The 15,083-nt window shown below is 41.6% G+C and overlaps 1 protein-coding gene across 12 annotated transcripts in view; it reads right to left on the bottom strand.

Annotated features, from left to right (window-relative positions):
* Nucleotides 1–15,083, bottom strand: part of DAB1 (DAB adaptor protein 1) — a 1,205,719-nt gene that overhangs the window by 1,168,134 nt on the left and 22,502 nt on the right. The gene's annotated exons all lie outside the window — the stretch shown is intronic.

Below are 15,083 nucleotides of genomic sequence, written 5' to 3'. Positions count from 1 at the left end.
CAAAAAATCTACAAACAATAAATGCTGGAGAGGGTGTGGAGAAAAGGGAACCCTCTTGCACTGTTGGTGGGAATGTAAATTGATACAGCCACTATGGAGAACAGTATGAAAGTTCCTTGAAAAAGTAAAAATAAAACTACCATACAACCCAGCAATCCCACTACTGGGCATATACCCTGAGAAAACCATAATTCAAAAAGAGTCATGTACCACAATGTTCATTGCAGCTCTATTTGCAATAGCCAGGACATGGAAGCAACCTAAGTGTCCATCAACAGATGAATGGATAAAGATGTGGCACATATATACAATGGAATATTACTCAGCCATAAAAAGAAATGAAATTGAGTTATTTGTAATGAGGTGGATGGACCTAGAGTCTGTCATACAGAGTGAAGTAAGTCAGAAAGAGAAAAACAAATACCGTATGCTAACACATATATATGGAATTAAAAAAACAAAACTTTCTGAAGAACCTACGGGCAGGACAGGAATAAAGACGCAGACATAGAGAATGGACTGAGGACATGGGGAGTGGACAGGGTAAGCTGGGACGAAGTGAGACAGTGACATGGACATACATACACCACCAAATGTAAAATAGATAGCTAGTGGGAAGCAGCCGCATAGCACAGGGAGATCAGCTCGATGCTTTGTGTCCACCCAGAGGGGTGGGATAGGGTGGGTGGGAGGGAGGAGATATGGGGATATATGTATATGTATAGCTGATTCACCTTGTTATAAAGCAGAAACTAACACACCATTGTAAAGCAGTTATACTCCAATAAAGATGTTTAAAAAAAAGCAATGTGCTCAGCACTGGGTACGTAAAGATTAGAGGTTAGGGTCTCTCCTTCCAAGTTATTTATATTCCAGTGAAGGTGAGTGTGACCAGCTTTCCTGGTTTCCTGGGACCATCCTGGTTTTAACACTGAAAGTCCCATATTCCAGGAACCCCCTCAGTGCTGGGTAGCCTGAGATGCTTGGTTGCTCTCGGTCCACTAGGAGAGACAAATGTCCAAACAGGTAGTTTTAAAGTGAAGTGTAAGTGCTTTGGTATTGATAGCTGTAGTACTACTAATAGTAGTAGTACTACTCGTAGTAAAATCATGTCCAGAATATATTGGACGCTTCTTATACATTATGCATTGTGTAAAGTTCTCAATATAGAGCTCCTTATTAATAGTCACATCTGTTCTGTAAAGTCATCTCATTTCACAGAAGAAAATGAAATCTCAGAGAGAGTCAGTAACTTGCACAAGACCACAAAGCTAGTAAATTGTGGTGCTTGAATTCAGTCTCAGGCTAACTCCAAAACTTACTTTCTTAAATATTAAACTGAACTTGCTCCACCACATACGTACTCCCATCAATGCAAAGAACAGAGCTGGGAGACAGAATAATGGGGAGGAAGCCAAGCCACATTGGGCCATTCAAAGAAGGCTTCCTGGAAGAAGTGACACCTGAAATGAATCTCAAAAGATAAATCGGAGTTTGTCAGAAGGTAAGCGGGATGAGCCACTTCAGGTGGAGAGAACAGGTTGGACAAAGTACAGAAGCATGAAACCACACGGGCTAGGTGGAAATTGTAGTCTGATTAGCTTTGCTGCAGTACAGAGTATGAGCTGGGGTTCGCCAGGAAATAAGGCAATAGAGACAGTTATAGGTTGGAGTCCTAGTAGCTATTGCCAACCAGATCCAATGAGAGATGGGCTTCCTTCCATTTAAAAACATTTGCACAAGGAAAACAATTAATCTTCTTTGTTGTAGAACATTTTTCATGTGACAAACTGATTTGGGAACTAACACCACTGCACTTGCAAATCTGGAGCAAAAACATTGTAGTATCACATGCTGAGAACCTGAGGCTAACAAAAAAAAAAAGGAAAAAATATACCTTATGAAAAGTCATTGGCAAATGTGCTAAGTAGCTGTTTTCCAATGCAAATAGTGACGAGAATGAAATAAAGACGCCATCTAGCCACTGCATAATGGATTTTTTTAAAAGACCAGGAATGTTAACACCATGTAGACCTTTCAGCAGAAAGGCTAAATATGTTTGATTGATATATATGCAAGACATGTGAACAAATGAAAGAGCCAATAAAAATGTCTGGTCCAATTGTACTTGCTATATTGAATGTATTTTTCTAGCTGGCTTAGGATTAATTCATTTATTCCTTCATTGAAAGATGTTTATCAAGCATCTTGTATTATATTCTGGTACTGTCCTCGGTACTGAAAACACATTTGGGGAATATCTGAACCATAACTTTAAGGGCATTATAATAAGATGGGAAAGTAGATATGCAGACAAGTAGAAAATGATGTTATACATGCTATGTCAGAGGTGTATATGAAGTGCAATGAGAAGGTTCCTTTGAGTCTGGCCAGGAGACTCGAAAAAGGCTTCAAATGACCTTTGACCTGACTCAAAAAGAAGAGTTTTCCAGAAAGGTGTAACGATAACAACAGCACTACCATCTATTGAGCACTTAAGTACCACTCAAAGCAATAAACTTTTTATACACCTTATTTTGATCCTCACAATAGCTCTACAAGGCAAATATTATCACCCCAATTTTTTAAATGGAGAAACTAAGCCTCAAGAAGTCCAAGATCTAGCAACTAAGTAATAGAACCAGGATTTGGATCTGTATCTGCTTGACTCCAGAGCTGGGGTTCTTGACCTTATGCTGCATGTTTTCTCCCTAAGGAAAGGCATTCCAGGTGGGAGGAAGAGAACAAGCAAAGGCACAGAGGCTGGAACTGGCACAGCATGCTCACGAAACTGTCAGCAGGAATGCATGGTCAAGCACAGGCTGCAAATGCAGAATGATAAAGGATGATACAAAAGCCACATCGTGGAGCATTTGGTATGTCATGAGAAATAATCTGGACTTTATCCCACCAAAGACTGGGTTAATAGGTAAAGATAATAGCAGAGCATTCTTCCTGATCAATGTTCTCTTTCTGAGATGAGAAGATGTATTGCGATCCACGTCCAGATCATTCCCTCTGCCAGGATGAAGATAAGCAACATCAGAACCCTCCGGTCTAAAATGCTTGTGTTTGAGAAGCTGTGTTGCCATAGAGAATTCATATATTCATGTATTCAGTATTTGTTTTTAATTCCAAGCTTTTTTTAGCACCTATCACGTACCAGGTCTTGTACTAAGTACATGAAATTACTGGTGAGCATAACGAACATGGTTTCTGTTCCCAGGGAGCTCACATATGCACGAAGTAGAAAATAAACAATGACCAAATATTTAGTCACAAACTGAGATGGGTTCTAGGAGGGGAACGATGCTATGAGAGGTTAAGCCGAAGAAATCTGGGAGATCTGACCCTTTCTTTGAGGAAATGTTATTTCAAGTGAGTTCTGAAAAGTAAATAGAAATTAACTAGGCAAACTGAGGGAAGGGAGCCTTCTAGGCAGAAGGAAACAATTTTGCAATGGTCCTGAGGTAGAATTTATCATGGGTTGGTGGAGAAATAGACAGAAGCTTAGAGCAGAGAGAGCAAGGTGGGGAGAACAGGCAGACCTCATTTTTACTGGGCTTCACTTTATTGCACTTCACAGATTGCATTTTTTACAAATTGAAGGTTTGTAGCAACCCTGCCTGCAGCAAGTGTATTGGCATCACTTTTCCAACAGCATTTGCTCACTTCATGTCTCTGTGTCACTGACTGATAAAGCAGCGGCAGGGTTTCGGAGGACTGACTCCAATTTTGCAAGAAGTTCTACGGTGGGTAAAATGCTATCAAACAGCACTGCACGCTACAGAGACATGGTTCATGAAAGGAAGATTCAATCGATGCAGCAAACTTCATTGTTGTCTTATTGTAAGAAATTACCACCACCACCCAACCTTCAGCAACCATCACCCTCATCGGTCAGCAGCCATCAACATCGAGGCAAGACCTCCACCAGCAAAAAGACTGCCACTCACGGAAGGCTCAGATAATGGGTAGCATTTTGTACCAGTAAAATGTTTATAATTAAGGTATGTACACTGTTTTTTTAGACATGCTATTGCACACTTAATAGACTACAGTATAAACATAACTTTCATACGCATTTGGAAACCAAAAAAATTGATGACTCACTTTACTGTGATATTTGCTTGATTGAGGTGGTCTGGAACCAAACCCACAGCATGTCAGAGGCATGCCTGTACTGGAGATGAGGCCAGAAAGGCAGGTGGACACCAAGTCATGTACGGTCTCATAAGCCACTGTAAGGACACTGCTCTGGTATCTGGAGCCTCGTAAAAACTTCTTGAGAGTTATTTCCACATTTAAGATCTATCCTAAAAAAATCTCCACTCTCTGACACAGTTATCTATATAACTTCTAGAATCTCTTTCTTTTGTCCTAGTTGCTTAAAAAAATCAGAGCTAAAATTATTTTAGACATTCCATTCAAATCGATATGGTGATATGTGGGTCTGTTCAGTTCTTCCAGAAATTTCCTCTGAAGTGATATTGATTTTTCACATTCAGAAATTCATTCTAATGAAATCACTTATTCTGAAGATCACGTTGCATCTGCTCTTTGCTTAGTGAGTTTTGCAATGGATTTTAGCCAAAGCATGAGTAGTTGACAAACTCCAGAAATAAGTCATACATCTACTATTCCAATCAAACAAATGGAGGAGAAAAGGGAGGTTAATATGAGGAAGTGAGAAGAGGCACACTTTTAAATTGCTACAATCAGAAGGTAATATTTTCTATTTCCTAGGATTTTGAGGTTTAAAAAATTATCGAAGCGCTTTCTCCTGTATTTTCTAATTTTCCCCTCACAACAAGTCATGATTCTCCCCATTTTTCGGATGAGGAAACTGAGCCACTCAGAGATAAAATAGATTGCCTGTGGTCTCGTTGTTGGTTACGGTGGAAATGGAATTCACAGTCAGGTCTAAGACTCCAAAGTCAATGCTCTTTACTCTACAACCCACTGCCTGCAATGAACACACAGAAATGATTTTCGGATGCTCTGTCCATAGGGATGATCAGTGCAGACACAGTGAGTACACAATCCTTTCTAACATTTCACAGCTGGTCTACCTTATAAAGTAGCTGTGATCTTCTGCCCCCAGATCCCACCAGACCCCTTCCCTCCCGATGGGTGAAGCCTCACCTCACTGTGTGGCTCGATAAAGGAAATCCTGGGAAATTAATGGCCTTGTTACCACCATTGGTGCTTAATGACCTTGCAGTTTCCTGTGGAGTGTATGGGCCGGTTTGCTAATGAACCACTTCTTCATTCTCTGGTTCCCCTGTAAGTCTCTTAGAGTAGCATCAGATTTTGAAGCCAGGAAAGAACAGATTGAACACCGACTATACTATAGTCAGTGTATAGTATGGTATAGCACTATACTACGTGCTTTGCATGCACTACCTTGTTGATGCTCATTGAATCCGAAAATGATCCTGTGATGCAGCCATCATTATCCCTATTTTACAGATGAGCAAAGTGAGTCACAGAAAAGTCAGTTAACATGCAAAGACCATACACCTATTAAGTAGTAGACCCAGGATTTGAATTCATGGAAGTGAACTTTAAGACTCATATTCTTAACCACCAGGATGGACATCCTCAGGCAATTCTGCCTGAAGCCCTGACACTGAAGCTGTTTGTTTGGTTTGCTTTGGGAAGGGTGTACAGACCTTACTACATTTATTGCCTCTTCCCTTACATCAAGGGTTACAGAAAAACCATCCCTTACTCCTGGAGCTCCCTGAAATTAAGATAAATGCAGCTGGTGGGCAGAAATATAAACACATCCCTTCTTATATTAACTTAATGGAGTACAACATCTCAAGGCTTTTATTTCTTCCCATCATCCCCCAAATTAGGAGGAAAACTTCATGAAGCTAGAAGGAGTGAACAAGGGTACATTTCATTGGAATGATTTCTAATTTCTTCTGATTGGAGTTTCATTTAGGTACAAATCAGCTGGTTGTTGAAACTTAGTTAAATGGCAAACAGAGCTGGTTGGCGGTGGTAGGGTTATCAGTGTTCCAGATCCAACATGGTTAAGAAACCCTCAAACCTCCCTCCCCTGGAAGTTTGTCTCTTTTGAATGCTGGTTCTACAGTCAATTACAAAAAAGGCTAAAAACACAGACATACACACATATATATCACTAAAGCTGTGTTTTAAATATCAATATCTTCAGGTAAGTATCTGATGTTGGGAAAGAAGGACTTGCAGTGATCTGATCATTTTTAGAGGTCAGATTTGGTATCATAAGGAATGGGAGTGAAGAGCTGTGGGCAACTTACCCTTTTGTGAGCCTCAGTTTCCACATCTCGAATGAGAAACTTAAAGAATCCCTGAGGTCTTTTTCAGCCTAGATGTTCCATACAGAGAGATTTTAAGCTGGAAGATCATATAAGGGAAGGGTAATATAGGTTTGGCTAAAACCAGGTTACTTTGTTGAACTGCTAAAGGGTCTAATTCTGGAGTCTACCTCATTTTGCTTTCCTACATCAGGACTTCAAGATCTACTCTCCTCATCCAACAATCTCTATGTCTGATGATCTCACCTCTTAAATTGTTTCTTATGTCTACCCACTGCCCCTCTCCATTTCTGTGCTATCAGTTTAGGCCAAGCCAACATCCTCTCTTTCTTGGATGATTCTAAGGCCGTTTTAAGTGTACCCACTTGACTCTGTCCTTTACACTGCAGCCATAGGAATCATTCTAAAATGCAAAACATGTTACTCTCTAGTTTAAAACATTTCAGTGTCTTACCATAGTCTATGGGAGAAAAAAAAAAGAAATTAAGAAAGAAAGACCTTCCCAACCAACTTCTGCTTACATTTCCACTGCCTCATTTTTCACTGTCTTCCATCAGAAATTTCATGCTCTAAAAATGCCAAATTCTGCAATGCCATGTCATGCCATTAAATCCTCTGAGCTTTTGCTTTGGCGGTTCTCTCTGCTAGGAATGCACTACCCTACTCTTTCAGATCAGTAGCTTGTACTCATGAACCCTCTTGAGCTAGATGACTCCTTGGGAACAAGTACCCACATTGTTTTGCCACCCATATGTGCTTCCGTAATACCCTGTTCATACCTTTTGCTTATCACTGGCCACATCATCTTTAAGCTGTAAGGAACACCAGCATTTAGAGGCTACTCTTTGGATTAAAAGCTGGTAAAGGAGACTCAGAAGGATAAACCAGGGAGGATGTGTATACCAGGAGAGTGTGGAAGAAGAAAAGCCAAAATACAAAGGAGTTTTTCTGAAGATGGGAATATACAGAGAACTGCTAAAATTCAACAATAAAACAACCCAATTCAAAAATGGGCAAAAGACCTGAATAGACATTTTTCCAAAGAAGATACACAAATAGCCAATAAACACATGAAAAAATGGTCAACCTCACTCATCATTAGGGAAATGAAAATCAAAACTACAATGAGATATCCCCTCACATCTATTAGAATGGTTGCTACCCCCCCCAAATCCCACCAGAAAATAACAAGTGTTGATGAAAAAAGATGTGGAGAAATTGGAACCTTTGTGCACTGCTTCTGGGAATATAAAATGGTATGGCTGCTGTAAGAAACAGTATATGGCAGTCCTTAAAAAAATTAAAAATAAAATTACTATATGATTCAGCAGTTCCACTCTGATATATATCTAAAAGAACTGAAAACAGGGATTCGAACAGATATTTCTTCACAGCAGGATTATTCACAATAGCTAAAACATGGAAACAATCTAAGTGTCCATTGACAGATAAATGGATTTTTAAAAATGCGGTATATACATACAATGGAATATTATTCAGCCTTAAAAAATAAGGAAATTCTGACACGTGGTACAACATGGATGAACTTTAAAGATGTTATGCTAAGTGGAATAAACCAGTTACCAAAAGACTAATACTGTATGATTTCCATTATACAAGATACCTAGAGTAGTCAAAATTATAGGGGCAGAAAGTAGAATGGTGGTTGCCAGGAGCTTGGGAATGGAAAATGGGGATTTATTGTTTAATGTGCACAGAATTTCAGTTTTACAAGATGGAAAGAGTTCTGGAGATGGATGGTGGTGATGGTTACAAAGTAACCTGAATGTACTTAATGCCCCTAAACTAAGACCTAAATAGAAATTTCTCCAAAGAAGATACAGAATGCCAACAAACGCATGAAAGGATGCTCAACATCACTAATCATCAGAGAAATGCAAATCAAAACTACAGTGAGGTATCACCTCACACCAGTCAGAATGGCCATCATCAAAAAAATCTACAAACAAATGCTGGAGAGGGTGTGGAGAAAAGGGAACCCTCTTGCACTGTTGGTGGGAATGTAAATTGATACAGCCACTAAGGAGAACAGTATGGAGGTTCCTTAAAAAACTAAACATAGAACTACCGTTCCACCCAGCAATCCCACTACTGGGCATATACCCTGAGAAAACCGTAATTCAAAGATTCATGTACCACAATGTTCATTGCAGCTCTATTTACAATAGCCAGGACATGGAAGCAACCTAAGTGTCCATCATCAGATGAATGGATAAAGAAGATGTGGCACATATATACAATGGAATATTACTCAACCATAGAAAGAAACGAAATTGAGTTATTTGTAGTGGGGTGGATGGACCTAGAGTCTGTCATACAGAGTGAAGTAAGTCCGAAAGAGAAAAACAAATACCGTATGCTAACACATATATATGGAATTTTTTTAAAAAAAGGTTATGAAGAACCTAGGGGCAGGACAGGAATAAAGACGCAGATGTAGAGAATGGACTTGAGGACACGGGGAGGGGGAAGGGTAAGCTGGGACGAAATGAGAGACTGGCATGGACATATATACACTACCAAATGTAAAATAGATAGCTAGTGGGAAGCGGCCACATGGCACAGGGAGATCAGCTCAGTGCTTTGTGACCACCTAGAGGGGTGGGATAGGGAAGGTGGGAGGCAGACGCAAGAGGGAGGGGATATGGGGATATATGTATACATATAGCTGATTCACTTTGTTATACAGCAGAAACTAACACACCATTGTAAAGCAATTATACTCCAATAAAGATGTTAAATTTTTTTTAATTAAAAAAAATAAAAACATCTCAAATAAAAAAAATGGTTAAGATGTTTTTTGGTTTTTTTTTTTTTGCGGTACGTGGGCCTCTCACTGACGTGGCCTCTCACGTTGCGGAGCACAGGCTCCGGACGCGCAGGCTCAGCGGCCATGGCTCACGGGCCCAGCCGCTCCGCGGCATGTGGGATCCTGCCGGACCGGGGCACAAACCTGCGTCCCCCGCATCGGCAGGCGGACTCTCAACCACCGCGCCACCAGGGAAGCCCAAGATGGTAAATTTTATGTTATATTTATTTTACCACAACAAAACAACTGGGTAAAAAATAAACATTGAGTTGCTCTCCTGTATAAAATTCTGCTTGGACATCCAGCGAAATGACTTCTGAAAAGTGACCTTTGGATTGAGCCATATAGAATTCCTTGGTGATCTCAGAAAACGCTTTTGGGATATGTTGAATAATGAAAGAACACACAGATTATTTCCTTACTGATCTTAATTCTTACTTATTAACTTGTTAGCTTTCAGAAGCAGTAGATTTGTAGGAGCAAACTTTTTGCAACTTTTTTTTTTTTAAATGAGATTGTCTTATGTCAGAGCAAGCCTAAGTTTTTGACTGAGATTACCCTTGCCAGGCAAGTCGATTCAAAGTGAGCGCTCTTGGGGCAAGCCACTGTGGGCTCTACAGGGCTCTTTTGTCTTCTAACTGGAGTGAGCCATCCTGGAAAACCTAATCACAACAGGTAGGAGTCAGAGCTGGAGTTTTCTTGCCAGCCTTCGGATTTTCATCACAGGCAGGTGACTGCAAATGTTCAGTCATAAGCCAAGTTCTGCACACCTCCAGTTACTGCATCCTAATTACTCCTTGAAGACTCCCCAAAATGCTAGAGTCTGTTTCCATGGAAGGATATGATCCAGTGAGTGGTTCTTAGGCTGCATTAGAACTACTGGGGTTTGAAATGTAGGTTTCAGGGCCTTACCCCCAGAGATCCTATTTAAGTGGGTTGGAGGGGGGCTCTGCCCACTGCAGGGGATACTGATGCCACCAGCAGACTGCTCTTGGAGAATGCAGTTGTATAGTTTAGTCTCTGCACCTTCATACCTCATAGACCAAACTGTGGCAGCTCTGATCTTGGTGTATGCCTGGATGGATGGATGGATGCATGGATGGATGGATGGATGCATGGACAAATGGACTGTAACTCTTACAGGCCAACTAAGCCAGAAGGAAGGCAACAGACAATGATGCTCTTTCCAGGCAGAAACTGCGGGAAAAACTAAGGTTGAAGAGATATTTGGGATGTCTGATGGAGAGAAAAATCAGAAGCCTTGATTGTTGTTATTTAGAGATGGCCTCTGAAACACAACACAAAGGGGGCTGAATTCAGATGGATGCTCTCAGGGCTCCCAGAATTGGGGTTCAATTCCGGATCACTAGAACTGCACTGTGATCTGGGCAAATATATTTTGGCATGGGATTTTGGATAAGTACATAATAATTAGAACAAGCATCCTATATGTTTTAGCACTTTCTATACATTAACTCTAATTCTTGAAACAACCCTAGATGTTCCTGTCTGCATTTTACAAATTAAAAAAAAAAAGGGGTTTGAGACAGGATAAGCAGCTTGTCCAAGTCAAGATGATTGGCAGGGATGTGACCCCAGGTCTCCATGGTTCCAAAACCCATGCTGCTTCCTCTCTACAGCCCAGGAGAGATATGTTTTGCTTCCTAAAGTTCAAAGTTGGGGTGTTTTGTGTCTGCATACGTTTGTGCAGGAGGGTGAAGAGGTCAGTGGCTGCCTGAATGTGTTGTGGTTTGGACCATGTCTCTGTGGGTGCCTGTATCTGTTGGTTCCTCTGTCCCTGGACCTGGGTTTGAATCCCTGGGCCAGAAGCTCTGTGTTGCCTGTGTTAGGGTGCTGGGAAATAAGGAAGGAGAGCAAGTCAATGAAGTGAAGTATTTAAATCAAATATTCAACGACCACAATCTGTGCATCTTTCCCAGAGGGGGCTTTTGTGTACGGGTTTTTACATAGAGAGAAAAATGTCCATCTCCTCAACTTCCCAAGAGACGAACACTTCCTATGAGCAGATCCTTACAACACCTGGTGCTTTAAGAGTCTCCTTTTAGATTGTGGGTGGTTTTTAAAAAGGGATTTAAGATAGGGTTTCACACATTCTCCAAGTTCTTTTCTAAGAAGTAAAACTCCCACAGTCTTGGCCACTTCATTTTCACTTAGATCTGTGATATTCTTCTCTCTGCTTCAATTTAAAATAAATATACATTATTCCTAAGCACAAAGCGATATGAGCACTAGAATAAAGAGAGATGGGCTCTGAATCCATGGCTCAGATCCCCATGGTTCCTCTGGATTTCTGTCTAGACTGGTCCCTTCCCCTCCTCAAATAGGATTCTCCTACTGGAATCTATGAATGTGCTGTCTCTGGTTCTGGTTCACCCCTCAGAGCACACCTAGAAAGGAAGGAGGAAGGAAATGCTTCTTACAGGTAGAAAGGCAGGAAGTGATGGGGTAGTGGCAGAAGTCCCATCCACATCTACTCTTGACTGGGCACTGTCTCTGACACACACACACACACATCCGGCCATGCCTCTCCCGTGGTTAATTTCCTTCAAAGGCTTTCCCTGGTCTGAATGAGTGGACTCGGCTGGGCCTGCCCATCCTCCACTACTGCCAACTTCTGGAGTCCCTCTCCTAGTGCTGGTGACATGTCAGCCACCTTCCAGTCCCTCAGAAGCATCAAGCACTTTCCTGCCTTGTGACCTTCTGCCCACAGTTGCCTTATCCCCTGCACAACCCCTACCTTAGTCAATTCCTACTTGTCCTTCAGGGTTCAGCTCAGAGGGCTGTTCTACTTAGGAAGTCTCTGGTCTCCCTGCACACACACACAAGGCCAGATCCACCTTTTGCAAACTCTCAATGCACCCATGGTTAGTTAGCTGTGTCATCCGCTTTTTTGATGACTGTCTTCCCCAAATAAAGAAAGCTCCCTGAGGGCTGGGACCATGCCTGCCTCGTTCATCTGTGCATGTCCAGGGCTTATAACAGGCTTTTCGTTTAGCAGGTATCAATGCAGTAAACCTTTGCTGAATGAAAAAATAAATGAGCCTCAGGTTCTTTATCTGTAAAGTAGAGATAATAATAAAACTCCTATGAGGATCAAATGAGATAGCAGAAGTGACACTGCTTGGCCCATAACAAGATTTTGTTTTGTTTTCTTAGTAGCTCATTCCCTAAATAGAGGAGAATCAAAAATGAAATCAGCTGCCTCCTAGGATTGTAAGCTTTCTGCTACTGGAGGCCTTTGAACACAGGATGGATAACAATTTTGCAGGGATATTGTAGAAGGATGGTCATGAGTCCAGATAAGTGGTTCTCAATATTGGCTGCCCATTAGACTCAATTGGAAAGTTAAATAAAAAAAAAATAAAAAAAAAAAAGACTGATGACCCCAAAGATTCTGATTTAAGTGTTCTAGAATGGGATCTGGGTGGGAATATTTTTTAACCCAGGTGATTCTAATGTGAACCACTGGTTTAAAATAGATGATCTTTAAATTTTCTTCTTGTCATGAGAGGCTGTCACTCCAGGGAAGTGAAGACCACTTGTTCCTTCTGAGAAAGAGGGAGAGAAGGAGGAGGAGGAGGAGGAGGAGGAGACAGATGGGGAGGGGAAGGGGAGGGAGGAGAAAGAGAGAGCAGAAAGAGGACAGGAGGGGAGGAAAGAGAGGGAGAAAGAGGAAGGGAGAGAACCCTTCAGCACAGCAATTGTTTTAATTTAAAAAAGGAAAATCTATAGTTGTGTAACTCTAGAGACAGCCACATAGCATTTTAGAGACCACTGGCTTTGGAATTTCAGACCCTCTCTATTGAAGAAGGGTGAGTTGACTTCCCTGGTGGTGCAGTGGTTAAGAATCCTCCTGCCAATGCAGGGGACATGGGTTCGAGCCCTGGTCCGGGAAGATCCCACATGCCGTGGAACAACTAAGCCCGTGTGCCACAACTACTGAGCCTGCACTCTAGAGCCCACAAGCCACAACTACTGAAGCCCGCATGCCACAACTACTGAGCCTGTGTGCCTAGAGTCCATGCTCTGCAACAAGAGAAGCCACCGCAATGAAAAGCCCATGAACCGCAATGAAGAGTAGCCCCTGCTCGCCGCAACTAGAGAAAGGCTGCGCTCAGCAACGATGACACAATGCAGCCAAAAATAAATTAATTAATTTAAAAAATAATAATCTTAAAAAAAAAAAAAGAAGGGTGAGCCTTTCCAGCCCTGCAATTTGGGGTAAGTCACTTTGCCTCACTGAACCTGTTTCCCCAGGTTAAAATGGAAATAATGATGATCTTGTCATATACATTTGGGGAGAATTCAATAAAATAAGATATAAAAAGGAGTCTAGTAAATGTTAGCACAAGGTAAGTCCTCAGTAATACATAATAACAATATATTATTATTATTATCAACGTGAATACATTTTATAAGCCCAAGTATAGTTATAAGGCATTATCATTGTGACTATTGGCCGGTCCAGGTTGAAAGCTATTGAATTGATTTTTTTCTCTTTTTGAAAACCAGAAGCATTCTTAGAGAGCTGTGGTTTTCTATTCCTTTCTACACTGATTCAGTTTTCTTAAAAATATGCACACACACTCACACATATACAAATGTATATACACACATGAACATATACATATTTCTCCTTTTTTCTGAGTCCCCTTGCAGAATGACACCATGCCTGAGAAAATCTGAATAAGGATTTATCAGGTTGTGCTGCTTTCCCCTGGGGTGGTAAGGTCAGTCACATACATATTGCTAGAAATGATCCACCCACTCGTTGCTCACAGGATTCTTATAGAACTGAACACCTGACCCTAAACAATGGGGGAAGATTCAAAGGACTGCGTTGCAAAAAAGGGAATTTTAAACAGATTCTCTGCATCAGCTTGTAATATGATGGCAGCTCCCGAGCATGTCCTGTTTGTAAGATCAGTCACTGGTGCATACAAGCGAACCATGTCACATCTCCCCACACTGACACAGCCTCCCTCCCAGGCAGGAAGCATGTCCACCGGATGAGCATGGCTGCATCCCTCATGAACTGTGACCACAGACAGGCCCCCTAACCTCTTTGGAACCCTTTACTTCATCTGTGAAATGGAGCCCTAATACTTGCTCTGGTGACTTGACAGAGATGCCTGAGGCTCACTGGCATAGCACGTGGGCAAGTGCTTTTTGCCCTGTGGAAAGCTGTGCAAATGCAATGCGGCATCCCCAGCATGGGGCTGTGCAGAGGATGGCCAGGACCGCCAATGATGACTGCACACCTCAAGGTCTTATGGAACCTTCAGCTATAGCTCGCAAAAGCCTGGTTTGCTCCTGAAGATGTCCCAGTTCTATTGGTCCTACAGGTTCCACAGCCCTATAAGGCAAACACCTAATGTTCCGGGTGTTAAAACTGCCCAGCTGGTGGGATACTGGTGGGATACATGCAATAGAGCGATAGGGATGAAGGGACCAAATATGGAGGTAGGAGTGTTTAATATATTGGAGCCACCCTTGAGGCATAAGGACAGGTTAATAGGCTAAAATGACAATGACAAGAGGTAGAAAGATGTAAGTTTAGCACCAAGTGGGCTTTTCAATGCTATTTGAAACTGCAGAACTCAATTTTAGGGAAGATGTGGTTATCAGCTTTTTATAAATGCATGTCATCAATGCCCACTGCAAATTCTAGAATGCCTTGGGTAATCCATCAGGTGGGATGGGGAGGAAGAGGAGCTGTGAATACGTACATAAACGTTTTGAAAACAATTTCCTGGGTAATTATTACATTGTCTCTCTCCTCTTATCCTACCATGGTGGAGAAATCCTGCTTAAAATCATGTCCTACAGATAGACACTCATTGCACCAAGCCTGGGGCTGGTTCAACCTCCAATTCACCTCCTGGGAACACAATATCTTCCCATCTTTTTCACATTATCTA

Source organism: Kogia breviceps, chromosome 1 (genome assembly GCF_026419965.1).
Source record: "Kogia breviceps isolate mKogBre1 chromosome 1, mKogBre1 haplotype 1, whole genome shotgun sequence".
Classification (NCBI taxonomy): domain Eukaryota; kingdom Metazoa; phylum Chordata; class Mammalia; order Artiodactyla; family Physeteridae; genus Kogia; species Kogia breviceps.
The sequence above is the reverse complement of the archived record's forward strand: the minus strand, read 5'-3'. Positions and strand labels throughout refer to the sequence as shown.